A 12,261-nucleotide genomic window follows, 5' to 3' on the forward strand; every position below is an offset into this window, starting at 1 on the left:
TTGAAACTCAATGGAGTCTATTCATATTTGATGAACCAGAGGGAGTGCCCAAATACTGGGATGTGCACACAGGCCGTGTACACACATCTATAAGGTCTACATTTTGGCGCAAACGGACGGTTACGCACCAGTTGGAGCACCTCTAAAAATAAGTATCTACCTAAAATATTGAACTAAAACTTTTTTTCAAAACGCAGTGCATTGCCCACACCATTTTTTTACTTCCTATGGGCTCACCATTCTTGCCCCCTTGGGGCTCTGCCCTCAGCTCTGTGCTCCCTATGGGCCCACCACTACTGCCCCCTTGGAGCCCTGCCCTCAGCTCTGTGCTCTCTGTGGCTCACCATTCCTGCCCCCTTGGGCCCATAACCGGAGCACTGTGCTCCCTATGGGCCCACCATTCCTGCCCCCTCGGGGCTCTCCCTCAGCTCTGTGCTCCCTATGGGCCCACCATTCCTGCCCCCTCGGGGCTCTGCCCTCAGCTCTGTGCTCCCTATGGGCCCACCAATCCTGCCCCCTCGGGGCTCTGCCCTCAGCTCTGTGCTCCCTATGGGCTCACCATTCCTGCCCCCTCGGGGCTCTCCCTCAGCTCTGTGCTCCCTATGGGCTCACCATTCTTGCCCCCTTGGGGCTCTGCCCTCAGCTCTGTGCTCCCTATGGGCCCACCATTCCTGCCCCCTTGGGGCCCTGCCCTGAGCTATGTGCTCCCTATGGGCCCACCATTCCTGCCCCCTCGGGGCCCTCCCCTGAGCTATGTGCTCCCTATGGGCCCACCATTCCTGCCCCCTTGGGGCTCTGCCCTCAGCTCTGTGCTCCCTATGGGCCCACCATTCCTGCCCCCTTGGTGCCCTGCCCTGATCTATGTGCTCCCTATGGGCCCACCATTCCTGCCCCCTTGGGGCCCTGCCCTGAGCTATGTGCTCCCTATGGGCCCACCATTCCTGCCCCCTTGGGGCTCTGCCCTCAGCTCTGTGCTCCCTATGGGCCCACCATTCCTGCCCCCTTGGGGCCCTGCCCTGAGCTATGTGCTCCCTATGGACCCACCATTCCTGCCCCCTCGGGGCTCTGCCTCAGCTCTGTGCTCCCTATGGGCCCACCATTCCTGCCCCCTTGGAGCCCTGACCTGAGCTCTGTGCTCCCTGTGGCCCACCATTCCTGCGCCCTCGGGCCTTGCCCTCAGCTCTGTGCTCCCTATGGGCCCACCATTTCTGCCCCCTCAGGGCTCTGCCCTCAGCTCTGTGCTCCCTATGGGCTCACCATTCCTGCCCCCTCGGGGCTCTGCCCTCAGCTCTGTGCTCCCTATGGGCTCACCATTCCTGCCCCCTTGGGGCTCTGCCCTCAGCTCTGTGCTCCCTATGGGCCCACCATTCCTGCCCCCTTGGTGCCCTGCCCTGATCTAAGTGCTCCCTATGGGCCCACCATTCCTGCCCCCTTGGGGCCCTGCGCTCCCCATGGGCCCACCATTCCCGCCCCCTCGGGGCTCTGCCCTCATCTCTGTGCTCCCTGTGGGTCCTCCATTCCTGCCCCCTTGGGGCCCTGCCCTGCGGTATGTGCTCCCTATGGACCCACCATTCCTGCCCCCTTGGGGCCCTGCCCTTAGCTATGTGCTCCCTGTCGGTCCACCATTCCTGCCCCCTTGGGGCTCTGCCTCAGCTCTGTTCTCCCTGTGGGCCCACCATTTCTGCCGCCTTGGGGCTCTGCCCTCATCTCTGTGCTCCCTGTGGGCCCACCATTTCTGCCGCCTTGGGGCTCTGCCCCCCGCTCTGTGCTCCCTATGGGTCCACCATTCCTGCCCCCTTGGGGCCCTGCTCTGAGCTATGTGCTCCCTATGGGCCCACCATTCCTGCCCCCTTGGGGCTCTGCCCTCAGCTCTGTGCTCCCTATGGATCCACCATTCCTGCCCCCTTGGGGCCCTGCTCTGAGCTATGTGCTCCCTATGGGCCCACCATTCCTGCCCCCTTGGGGCTCTGCGCTCCCTATGGGCCCACCATTCCTGCCACCTTGGGGCTCTGCCCTCAGCTCTGTGCTCCCTATGGATCCACCATTCCTGCTCCCTTGGGGCCCTCCCCTGAGCTATGTGCTCCCTATCGGTCCACCATTCCTGCCCCCTTGGGGCTCTGTGCTCACTATGGGCCCACCATTCCTGCCCCCTTGGGGCTCTGTGCTCACTATGGGCCCACCATTCCTGACCCCTTGGGGCTCTGTGCTCACTATGGGCCCATCATTCCTGCCCCCTCGGGGCTCTCCCTCAGCTCTGTGCTCCCTATGGACCCACCATTCCTGCCCCCTCAGGGCTCTCCCTCAGGTCTGTGCTCCCTGTGGGCCCACCATTCCTGCCGCCTTGGGGCTCTGCCCTCAGCTCTGTGCTCCGTATGGACCCACCATTCCTGCCCCCTTGTTACAATTTGTCCATTATTATATTAATCTTTGACTATCTGGAAGGCTCTGGTTCACCCCTTGACTCAGCCATTGAAAGCAACCCCTGCTAGCCTCGACTTAGAAGGCTTTGTTTGCTTGGGTAAAAATACTTGTTGCCTATCCATAGCCGGCATCATGGGGAAGCGGAAGACCACCACATTAACCCAACTGGCCTTTCTAACCTCAACCGTGGACTGTTTCCTGAAGAGAGCAGGGGGGGGGGGGGGGGGGGGGGACTTGACAAGGAAATTGAGTTGGTATTTAGCAGTCTAGCTCACCAGTACACCAACCATGTACCCGCTAAAATACCATGGGATCTGGTCAGGCCTTGTTTGTTAAGTAGTGTGGAGCAGGGAGAGCTGACTGCATCTGCGTCACCTTCCCCTGGACAAAGTAAAAGCCCTGAAATCCAGGAGGCGGGGACGGAATTTAACAAGGCACACCCAGCACCTGGCTTTCTGCCGGGAAATTGCGCGTTGGCAACTTACCCTGAAGTGGTAACAATAGTCTCCTTAAAGGATGCTCAGGAGGGACCTGTCAGAAGACTAGGTGCTGAGGCTAAATACAAATGCACGATGGTGGAGGCCAAGCAAAACGTCTTCAGGCATATCCTTTAACTCCAACCCTCCCAGGAACAGTTCTTCTGTCGAAAGACCAGTTGGCAGCAATGCTGGAAGCCTGCGTGGGGACTCTTTCAGAAGGTCTGGATACTAAACTGGAACCCATCAAACAACTCCTTACTATATTATATTTGATGGAACTCTCCTCTTGGTCCCAACAGAAGAGCAGGGCTAATAATATAGCTGGTGTCACCCAAAAGGTCCCCCCAGGTCATGAGGTAACATGGTTGAGGATCAATCTACCCCGAAGGCAGTATCGAGGGAGGTTGGTCTAGCAGGTGCAGTCATTAACTCTCTCTATAGGAGCTTTATCCAATCCACTACTCTTCATCCCAGGCCGTCCCCGCCGCCGCCTTCTAGGGAATATCCACAGGCGAGGAGGACAAGGAGCGTGAAAAACCAAGGTGGTAACAAGTTCACACAGAGGGAAACCACTGGATGCGAGGCTTCTATCCCAGAAATGGAGCAGCTGGATAACCAGCGAGCAGGCTTAAACTACATCCACCTACCTCCCAAAGCAACACCATATGTAGCAGTTCTGGGAAATATTCCAGTGCTGAAACCAGGATCCATCGAAGATTTTCACCAAATGAAAAGGGTCAAAAAAGAGCAGTGGTTGGGATTGTGTGATTATTAACTTTAATCAACCCCATCTAGCAGAAAGAATTCTCGGTACGGTTAAGGCTTGTGCTCCAAGAGGCTCAGCCACCTTGCTTACAGCTTGGTTTCTTTTACAGACCAATGTTCCTGGCACCATCACAAAATCCATTGTTCCCAAGGAGACTCTTGAGTACTGCATCCTACGAGCAGTCCCCTGTTCCAACTTTTAATGATTTGCCCCTCTGGGACCCCTTGAGAAGTGTGATTGACTGGGAGGACCCTGGATTCTGCCCCAAGTGACTTTTTCTCCATGCCCGGATCATACAAACCAAGTGGAACGAGAAAGTTTGGGTCTCTATTCCAGGGATACAACATACCTCTTCTGCCTCTCCTGGAATGTAAAATGTAAATCCAGTATTTGTAAAGCACAAACAATTACTCGAAGGTGTCAAGGCACTGCGCGCCGTCTGAAAGTTTAAGCAAGCTATTTCCCAGAGTCACATGGTGCTGGGCTGACCTGCCACCGGCACCGCGGATTCAACCGAGAGCCCCGTGTTCCAGCATCAGTTGCCCTGGCCACTGTGCCACACCTCTTCCCTTAAACATAGCCGGTTTAGCAATTATGTTCCCAGTTTGAGGCGGCCGTAGCTTTGTCTAGGCGTTTGACATTGTTTTCTTGCAGGAGATTTGGGGTGTGGACAATTCTTTTTTTGTTGGAAGGGTCTAAATCTTTCTTTGTCCCTGCAAGCCCGGCTAGCTCCGGTCAAGACAAGGGGGACTTGTGGTCTATGCATCTCTTAGGCTGGATAGTGAAATTGCAGAATTGAACACTGATAATCAATGCCAGCAGGCCTTGCTCTTCTCACTAGGGACCACCAGCCTGTTACTTTTACATTTTTATAATGCCGTTTCCTCCCTCCCTGAGACATGTAAAACAGCTCGGCTGGGTACATTTCTGGATGTTTTAGTACTTCCTCCAGTTACACACCTAACATCGTGTTGGTTGGTGCTTTTAATGTTCACTCTTGTGGGGATCAAAATCACAGGATTTGGTGTTTTTTGACTGCCCACGCTACTCTGGAGGGCATTTTGAACATCACAGGCAGGGCACCTTAACATGTGAGTATGATTTACAATCTTCGATGGATAAGTTGGACCCTGCCCAGAGCACTCTCACACCAACTTTTAAAAGACATGGTACCAACTTGTTCGTTGATTTCATTCTGGTTTCCACACCTATACTACATCTAATATTAGATTTCACAATTAATGCAAGTATTTACATCAATCACTATCCCCTGTGCCTTAAAACTAGTTGGCGTGCACTAGGTTTTAAGAAGGGGAATAGGGGTGCAGAGGCCCTACAGCCCACAGATGGGGGTAGGAGGCTTAAATGGGCACAGATTGCCCTGGCCATTTCCACGAGTCCATCTTAGCCAAATGCCAAGAGGAAACCCAAATCTGTGTGGCGGTCCAGAGGTACCCGGAGGTACCAGGACGTACAAGTAGTTAAAGCTTTTGAATCCATTTCCTGCTCCGTTGCTGACCTATTGGCTATCTCCGCCCCAAATAACCAACAAGACAGGGTCCCAAAATGGTTAGATATAACATGTTAACATGCGGCTAGGTCCCTCAAAGCAGCCCTGCATGCCGTCACGAGAGATAGAGGACTAGTTAGAACCCGTGGAACACAGTATAAAACAGCCCTTAAAAAACAAATATATCTTGAAGCAGGACGCTTGGTGAAAGCTAATGGAGCCTAGTACCATTAGGAACAGTACCAGGTTATGGGGCATAATTAACAGCCCAATCCTGGGAGTAGAGACTGCTAGTGCTCTTGACGAGCACATCACAGAGGATGACTGGGCCAGCCACTACAATGATATGTTCGGGGTTACCACAACCCAGATATCATCTAATAGGGGAGTAAATGGAAGATCTGTACTAACTGTCCCAGATGAAGAGGTGAGGCGGGGATAGCAGGTATGATGTGAAATAAGGCCCCCAGTCCGGACTGTATCTTGCCCAACCTTTACATGCCCAACTAAGAGTTCTGGGCTCCGGTACTTACTAGTGTTATTAATGCGGCATGCTTGCGAGTTGCCCGTCCTCATGGGCCACCTCCATCATTGTCCCGTTTTTTAAAAAGGGAACAGAGAGAGCACACACTGTTATAGGCCCATCTTCCTGTTGGACTCTGTGGTCAAAGTGGTTGGACGAATCCTGTTAGATAGATTATCCAACTGTGCCGCAGAGAACAATATCTTATCAGACACCCAATATGGGTTTCTCTCCGGTCGCTCAAACACAGAGCAATATCTGAACCTCTTCCTGATAGTGAATAAGTACATGGTTGGCCACACTTGTCTAATTTTCTTGGCCTTCATGGACCTTTCCTCCACATTTGATTGCGAGAATACAAGCAGGCTGTGGCAGACCCTGCTCTCCTTGGGGCGGTTAAGGAAATAGCCCTTTTCCTAGGGGATCTTCATCAAGACACCAGGGCGGCTGTGCGTTACTCTGGAAGGGATGTATGACACTACAATGCATGCTTTTACAACGCATACCATTACAACGCATTTATTACAACGCAAGTACATTTACAACGAACGATTTTACAACGCTGTAGCCGTGGGTGGGGGGCTGGTGATGCTTTCGGTGGTGACAACAGACGGCTCAACAGACACTTGACCAGTATATCTTTTCAAACTCGGTTTTATTTTTAAGGTACGCTTTGTACGGAACGCTAGTCTCTCCCTCGCAAACTCGATCGGGGCACGCAGGGTTACAGATTGGAGGTTCCCTGGTTGTCAGGGGCGTAGGGTGAGTGGTATCTTCTTTAGAAGTAGCGTCGTGGATACCCCAGGCAAGGTCCGGTCTCAGGCGTTACTTTCCCCCGGTGCGGCAACATGGAAGAAAGAAGATGGACAGAGGGAGGCTGTTAGTCGCTATATCTGACAAGCGTTTGCACCCAAGGGTTTCCCGTGGTTGTGAGGGACACCGGTGTAGATTACAAGCACGCTAGTGAGTTCATGATCGTACGGGTGGGAAAAGTGAGGGAATGAGGGGTAGGTACGCTAAGGGTATAGGGTAACAGGGGAAAAAGGAGGGAAATGGGAAAACACAGAGGTTCAGTACACACAGGGAGCTTTTTACACTATTCACAATCAATCAATCAATCAGGAGTTTGTTAAAGCGCGACTACTCACCCGTAAGGGTCTCAAGGCGCTAGGGGTGGGGGGTGCAGGTTCCATTCCATCAAGGAGGGGGTCTGTCGAAGAGCCAGGTTTTGAGGTTTCTTGCGAAGATGGGGAGCGATGTTGTCTGTCTGAGGTGGAGCGGAAGGGCGTTCCATGCTTTGGCCGCGAGGAAGGAGAAGGAGCAGCCTCCCGATCTGGTCTTTCTGGTGCGGGGGACCACGGCGTAGGAAAGCTGGGCTGATCGTAGGGTCCTTTGGGGTGCGTGGAATTTGAGTCGGCTGTTCAGGTATGCTGGTCCGGTGCCGTGGAGGGCCTTGTGTGCGTGGGTGAGCATCTTAAAGGTGATTCTCACCTCGACGGGAAGCCAGTGGAGTGTGCGCAGGTGCTGGGAGATGTGGCAGTGTTTTGGCAGGTTGAGGACCAGTCTTGCGGCGGCGTTCTGGATGTTCTGTAGCTTGCGGATTAGGTTTTTGTTTATTCCGGCGTAGAGTGCGTTGCCGTAGTCGAGTCTGCTGGTGACCAGGGCGTGAGTGACTGTCTTTCGGTGTTCGAGGGGGATCCATTTGAAGGTCTTACGAAGGAGGCAGAGGGTGTGGAAGCAGGAAGATGAGACAGAGTTGATCTGGCGGTCCATTTTGAGCTCGGAGTCCAGGATGATTCCCAGGTTGCGTGCGTGGTCTGTGGGGGTTGAAGGGTTTCCGAGGGGGGTGGGCCACCAGGTGTCGCTCCAGGCGTCGGGGTTTGGGCCCATGATTAGTACTTCTGTTTTGTTGAAGGCAGCTGTTTTTCATCCATTCGGCGACGGCTTCCATGCCTTCTCGAAAGTTGCGTCTGGCGGTGTTGGGCTCGTTGGATAGGGAGAGGATAAGCTGGGTGTCGTCTGCATATGACACGATGTTGAGTCCGTAGGTTCTGACGATGGGGGCAAGTGGAGCCATGTAGACGTTGAAGAGCGTCGGGCTGAGGGAGGAGCCCTGGGGGACTCCGCAGGTGATCGGTGTGGGGTCCGAGAGGAAAGGGGGGAGTCTGACCCGCTGCGTCCTGCCGGAGAGGAAGGAGCAGATCCAGTCGAGGGCCTTGTCCTGGGGCACTCTTTCTCCCCACCCAAGCTGCCCAACGCCCCCGTACCTGGCTAAGCCACACTCCTCCCTCGGGAGCGTGGCACGGCGGAGCACAGGGTCGTTGGCCTCCTGGCTTTCCCTCTTCTTCTCGTCTTCCGTTTTCTCCCTCGTCTTTTTCCTCCGTTCAGTGTTCCTCGCGTCCTCTGTCCTTCGGCTCGCAAATGACGTCACACGCTGCGTACAGGGCTTCCCCTGTTTTCAACCATCCAGGATTGTCGACGTCAGTGGTAGGCGGGTCCTCTTGGAAGTCATCATACGCCCACTTAAAGGGGGCTGTGGACGTGCCTTTGGTTTGATCCACGTCCCAATCATCCCTCGGAGTTGCAGTCTGTAGAGTAGAAGGGGCACAATCAGGGATCCACCAGTCCTCCCGACCCGACCCCGTTACACTGCTCCCCCCTAGGATTCTCCCGATCGGGGAGAATGGGCGCCCTCGACAGGTAGTCTGCATTATCATTGTGGACTCCTTTCCTGTGAACTATGCGGAAAGAGAATGGCTGAAGGAACAAAAACCACCTCAGTACCCTGGAGTTTTGTGACATGTTTTTCTGCATCCACTGTAGTGGAGCATGGTCCGAAAACAGCGTAAAAGTTTTACCCTCCAGGTAGTACCTCAATTTGTCCACTGACCAGCGAATCGCCAGGCATTCCTTTTCTACTGTGGGGTATTTGCATTCCCTTCTGGTGTAGTTTCCGACTGATAAAGAGAATGGGATGTTCCAACCCATCGTCACCTGTTTGTGACAACACCGCCCCAATTCCTATGTCAGAGGCATCGGTGGCTAGTGAGAAGGGTTTTTCAAAGTCTGGTGGAATTAGGACGGGACTTGATGTGATAGCTGACTTTAAGTTTTCGAAAGCTTTGTTAGCCTCTGTAGATGGGTTCTTCCCTGGGTTGTTTTTGGAATTGTTTTTCAGAAGGTCTGTTAGGGGAGCTGCAGTCTCAGCAAAATTCATGATGAACCGCCGGTAATACCCTATCAGGCCTAGGAAAGCACGAAGTTCTTTTTTTGTGGTTGGAAAAGGAGTACTTGTGATGGCTCTTATTTTCTCCTCTTGAGGAGCGATGACCCCCTCTCCTAACATGAAACCCAAATACTTCACTCTGGGAAAGGCCGCCCTTGATTTCTTTGAATTTATGTGCAGGCCTGCATTTTGTAGGGCCTGTAGTATACTGTCTATGTGTTCTAGATGATCCTTCCATGTCTTGCTGAAGATGACGATGTCATCTAAGTACACTGAACTGTACTTGGTGTAGGGAGCCAATACAGTGTTCATAAGTCTTTGAAAAGTAGCAGGGACTCCATGGAGCCCAAACGGCAGTACGGTAAACTCGAACAACCCATCATCCGTAGCAAAAGCTGTTTTGTGCCTGTCTTTTTCTCGTAGCGGAACCTGCCAGTACCCTTTAGTCAGGTATATCTGGCCTCTCCTATTCTTTCAATTAATTCATCAACTCGTGGTATTGGAAAGGCATCGAATGATGATATAGCGTTTAGGGCGCGAAAGTCCATACAGAACCGGGTGGACCCATCCGATTTTGGAACCATCACTATGGGCGAAGCCCAGTTGCTACGTGATGGCCGGATGACCCCCAGTTGGAGCATGTCCATGACCTCCTTTTTTACGTCTGCTCTCCTAGCAGCCGGAATACGGTAGGCCCTTTGCTTCTCTACCTTGCCAGGTTCAGTGTCTATACAGTGCTCAGCTAAATGGGTGTGACCAGGCACATCCGAAAACATAGGTGCGAACCGTTGTAGGGTTTGCAAGAGCTCTTTTTTTTCAGGTTCTATTAAATCAGGGTTAATGGGAAGCTTGTCGAGGGTAGTGCCCTCGTCTCTTGACGGTAACGTCAGGTTCGCCGATTTGGGTGGTGGGCCTATCCATTTCTTCAACAGATTTATATGGAAGGTTTGTTGCCTTCCTGGGGTGATTTGAATCCGATAGGTTGTTTTGCCTATGGTCTTCACGACCTCGTAGGGTCCCTTCCACTCGCTTCTGAACTTTTGGCTGGACGACGGGAGAAGCACTAATGCCCAATCCCCCTTGTTCAACGTCCTCCATTTCTTTCCTTTGTCATACTGGTGTCTCTGATACGCCTGGGATCTCTCCAGGTTGGAATATGCTAGGGCCCTGAGTTTACTTAGCCGTGATTTTAACTGTTTGGTGTATTCCAGCAGAGACCTCTGTTCCGCCTCCTCTTCCTTTTCCCAGGCCTCTTTGGTGATCTCTAAGAGCGACCTAGGTTGTCGCCCGTATAACAACTCGAACAGGGAGTACCCCAGACTGCTCTGTACCTGGGCCCGCAACACGTAGAGAGCCAAAGGTAACAACTTGTCCCAGTCTTTGTTTTCGGCGGTCAGCATTTTTTTTTAACGTGGATTTGAGAGTACGGTTGTATCTCTCAACCAAGCCATCCGTTTGTGGATGGTAGGCCGAGGTGCGTATGTGTCTCAGTTCCAGGGTCTTGCAAACTTCTGCCATCATTTTTGAAACAAAGGGTGTCCCCTGATCTGTGAGGATCTCCCTAGGAAACCCCACCCTTGCAAACAATTCGATTAATTTATCCGCTACATTCCGTGTTGTCGGAGCACTGAGAGCAAAAGCTTCTGGGAACCTGGTGTTATAGTCGACAACAACGAGAGCGTAGGTGTGTCCTCTGGATGTACGAGGATGGGGGCCAATTAGATCCATCCCCACTCTTTCGAAGGGATTACCGATGATAGGTAACGGTTGGAGAGGCACCGCCGGAGGTCTAATCATGTTTTTCTTTTGGCACACCTCACACTGTCGACAGTATTCTTCGGAGGCTGTATAAATGCCAGGCCAAAAGAACAATCTTGTGATGTTCTGTAGGGTCTTTTCAGCTCCACTATGTCCTGCTGTTCAGTGCGTGTGGGCATAGAATAATATCTGTTCCCTGAATTCTTTGGGAACAACTAACTGAGGAGAGTCATCTGCCTTTCCTTCCCTGTACAACAGTTCATTTATGATTCTGAATCTGGGATACCCTGAGGACGGTGTTGTTTCGTTTATATGGGCTGCCTCCCAGGCATTCAAGAGCGTTGGGTCGTTACTCTGTGCAAATTTGAAACTCCGATCTAACTCCCAAGGATCGGTACTGATGAATGCTTCTCGTGGTTGTTCCAACTTTTTCCTGAAGAGATTCAAGAAGTCAGGGTTATCCACCCCCAAAATCAGATCTTCGGGCAAAGACTCTACTACCCCCACCTTCACTACACAAGACTCTCCACCCAGAGGCCTGAGAGTAAGTTGAGCCACAGGGTAAGGTTTCACATCTCCATGTACACACCTGATGTGTACGACTAGATCAGGGCCCAACTGGGAGGGTAGAACATGCTGTTTTTTTATGACCGATTGTTTACACCCAGAGTCTAAAAGAGCTTTTATACATTTACTGTTCACTAGTACCCTTGCGTAGAAGGATGGTCCCATCTCCGCTGTATACATCACTGCTTTAGGGATGTAGCCGACCTCCATAGGTTCTTCGGGTGATCGTTTCCGGGGACACATTCTAGCTATGTGTCCCCACTCCCCACAGTCAAAGCACTGAGGACCTCTTTGAGATGGAGGCTCATATCGTATGGGGCGGGTTTTCAACTGCTCTGGTGCTCGTTTTTTTTTTTTTTTGTTTCACCAACCCTGTAGGACCTTTGGGGCCTTTGTCCGTATCCCAAGGGAAGGTCCGTGGCATAGCTTTGTTATAGTTCGATGCCATCTCAATTGCCTGTTCAGCGGTAAGACCTGAATGCTGTCTGAGCCACTGCTGAGTACCATAGGGCAAGGCTTCCATAAACTGCTCCAGGTATATGCTGGACATCACCTCTTCTTTGCTCCTACTCTCTGGTTTTAACCATTTATCAGCGGCCATCTTTAACCGCAAGTATAATGTCTTAGGGTGTTCCCCAGCTATCCCCTTTTCTTTCCTGAAGCGTAGTCAATAGGCCTCTGCATCTAGCCCCAGATGGTCCAAAATCACTGCCTTAATAGTTGCATACGGAGTTACTCCCGCATGGTTAGCTACCTGGTAGGCTGCTTGTGCCTCACCGGACAGTAAGGGAGCCAGGAAAAATGGCCACTTGTCCTCGGGCCATCCACAAGCTCTGGCTACTCGTTCGAAATTGAGAAGAAACGCGTCGGGATCTTCCCCCGGCACGTATTTTTGTAGCTGCATTCCTGAGGGATGGGGTCCAAAAGCCCGCCTCTCTGTTACGGTGGACACCCCGGGGTTCTGTACTACCTTGTGTAATCCCTCGATTTGGGCTGTAATGGTATTTTTGA

This window comes from Lissotriton vulgaris, chromosome 3_2 (assembly GCF_964263255.1).
Source record: "Lissotriton vulgaris chromosome 3_2, aLisVul1.2, whole genome shotgun sequence".
Classification (NCBI taxonomy): Eukaryota; Metazoa; Chordata; class Amphibia; order Caudata; family Salamandridae; genus Lissotriton; species Lissotriton vulgaris.